Source organism: Lemur catta, chromosome 4, assembly GCF_020740605.2.
Source record: "Lemur catta isolate mLemCat1 chromosome 4, mLemCat1.pri, whole genome shotgun sequence".
Lineage (NCBI taxonomy): Eukaryota > Metazoa > Chordata > Mammalia > Primates > Lemuridae > Lemur > Lemur catta.
In genome coordinates this window covers 15085081-15088028 of record NC_059131.1, presented here as the reverse complement: position 1 = coordinate 15088028, position 2948 = coordinate 15085081, and positions in this window count along the sequence as shown.

The following is a 2948-nucleotide window of genomic DNA, read 5'->3' as shown; positions in this document are numbered from 1 at the left end:
ACATCTTATAAAACATTATCTTCCTCAATTACTTAATATCACATAATAAAATTTTGTTCTTGTTAGCAGTTTTATGAATTCATCAGTTTCTCCATTAGAATTCTGAAAACTTTTCTTTAGTTCATAGATCTTAAAATTTAGGAGAAACCTGCATTCAAGAGTATTTTTTAGAGTATTTTCCACAAAATCAGATTGCAGATCCTTTAGAGACAAAGGGGTTGACAAAAACTAGGAATTACCACGATTAAAAACCTGATGAAAATTCACTATAACCAAAAATTGAGGAGGAAATTCAGTTATTTTGTGGCATACAACATAATACCCAAAATTATTACTGAAAATATATTGAATTTCTGAATGTTTTATATAATTTTAGAACATTCATATCAATACCATATCCATAAATATAACTGAAAGGATATTTATCATCACTGATCATTTGACCGTGCACCCTATACAATTCACAAAATATGCCTAATCATTGAATATCTCTAAGAGATGAGAGATGTGTCTTTTTGGACTCTTTAGGGGCCTGGCTGGAAATTCCCAAAGTTAATTCTAGGTCAAAAAGACTTAATTTAGAATTTTGATACTGGGAAATCCTACCAAAGACACCAAAAGGTTTAACATCTGATCAAAACAGTATCAGAGATCATTGTGAAATAATAGGCATGAATTTAACCACATGATAACCTAAGACTTTAACAGCAATGGAGAAAGTTACGTGGAACAGACATTCATGTGTGAGAACTGTCCCTTCATGGCCTTTCTTGGTTCTGTTTCTCCGGTTTGTCGTCTGCCTTTTATTTTTTTTAATTAAAGTGACTTTATTTTGATTCTGACAGCATTCCGTCTGGTCCTCACTAATACTGACATATTTTAGGAATGTATTAAACACATTGAAGGTGAGTATCTTAGTCCATTTGTGTTACTCTAAAGGAATACCTGAGGCTGGGTAGTTTATAAGGAAGGGGGTTTATTTGGCTCACAATTCTGATGGCTGGACAATTTATGATTGGGCATCTCCTCCTGGTGAGGGCCTCAGGCTGCTTCCACTCATGAGAGAAGGCACAGGGGAGCCGGTGTGTGCAGAGATCCCTTAGCAAGAGAGGAATCAAGAGGGGGGAGGCACCAGGCTCTTTTTAACAACCAGCTCTTGCAATAGCTAATAGAGTGGGAACTCACTCAGAGGGACACTTGTAACCCAACCACCTCCCATTAGGCCCCATATCCAACACTGGGGATCAAATTTCAACATGAGATTTCAAAGAGACAAACACCCAAGCCATAGCAGTGAGTCATCACCAATATTAGCCCTTAAGAGAAATGTTAAAGGAGGCCAACTTGTCTTCTGTTCCCATTTCCCCTTAAATATTGACCTTATATTCTTCTTCTCATTCTCTTTCAGTTTATAAGTGGACGTGCATCCTCTCCTCTTAGGTCTTGGAACACTTACTAACAGGAATGAGTGTTTACATGATGTAGGGTAATTGTAGGCCTGAATGTCATATTCTCTGTTTGAATGCAGAAATGGAAGCAATTAATGAGATGTTAGACCTGTTTCAAAAAGCAGCTCCCACATAGCAGAGGAAAAGCTACCTGATGCTTTGCTTGGAGCACAATTTACTATTCTGAATCCAGGCACAAAGAGTAGGAAAGATGAAGTTTTTTACCTAGTTTAAAAAATCATCAAGTCAAATCGGGGCTTCCATTTTACACTCTAGTTTTATATACCACAGAGTGTGACAATTCTCCTAGATGCCAGCAATAATGCAACAATCAGTACTAATTCTTGTTGCTTTTGTAATTTCTCTTTTTGGGTATCTCCCTAGGTATACAAATGCAGAATCAGGGGCATCTGCAACAGAGGCTAAGGCCACAGTATGCATACTCACTCCTGAAAGTGAATCGTCATCTTGGAGATTCCTAGGCCACACAGATTAATCCTATTCTTAAAACTTGTCTTGGGGAACAGCAAAACTACAGGGGCCACCTGCCAGCCTACCTCCTTCCTCATTGCTCTCAATAACCACATGACGTTATTTACTTGGCCTTGTCAGGAGGCCACAGATGCCACTGATAGCAGTCTTCACACTCTAAAGAACTTTAAATGTTGGGCAGACAATGATAAACAGAGAAGCCTGCTCTATTTCCCTCATCAGATGAATACCAAAACCCCTGTCAAGGTGACAGAGCTATTAAGTGTCTATTCACATGGCAATCAGAAATTTGAGCATCAATCAGTAATCATAAAGTCAGGGGCATTTTCTCACAAAGTCAGGAATTCAGAGGGCTTTCATAAGCTAATCAGCAGGCATCAAATAGACAATCAATCTAATTAGCTGCTCACATTCCGATGGCAATCAAAGCATCACAGTGAGCTTCATTAGTAATGATATTGAAAACTGTGATCTGTGCAGTATTCAGCTAGAAAATGAATATCCATTTTTATAAATAGGTAAGAAACATGTGGCTATACTGTGTATACCATGTGCCAGTTCATAGATACAGGCAACAGAATCTCAACTGATGCCTATTTTTGCTTTTCTCCTGGCCTGAAAGTAAGGTTGGGGGAAGGCAGCGCCATTTATTATAAGCCTGACAATAGCATATCAATGAACTTTGGGTGACATGACCATCTTAGAGGAAAAATGAGCCAAAGGGAAGTGGAGGAGACGTCAACAACTCTGAGAATTTACTGTTCTTTATGAAAATGTCATTATTTAGCCCTAACTTCAACATCTCTTTGCTTTCAAAATCCATAACTTTTTCACTACAAATCTCTTCCTTGGAGAAAGTGGGCACCAAAGCACTCCATGATAGGTGTCTGGAAAAAATTTATCTTTCTTCAAGGTAAGACTACTCTTCTCACTGCAAAGCAACCATCCACCAGAAAGCTGTTGGCCACATTGGTGGTAAAAGGCCTTCTCAAGCAGAGACTGAACCTT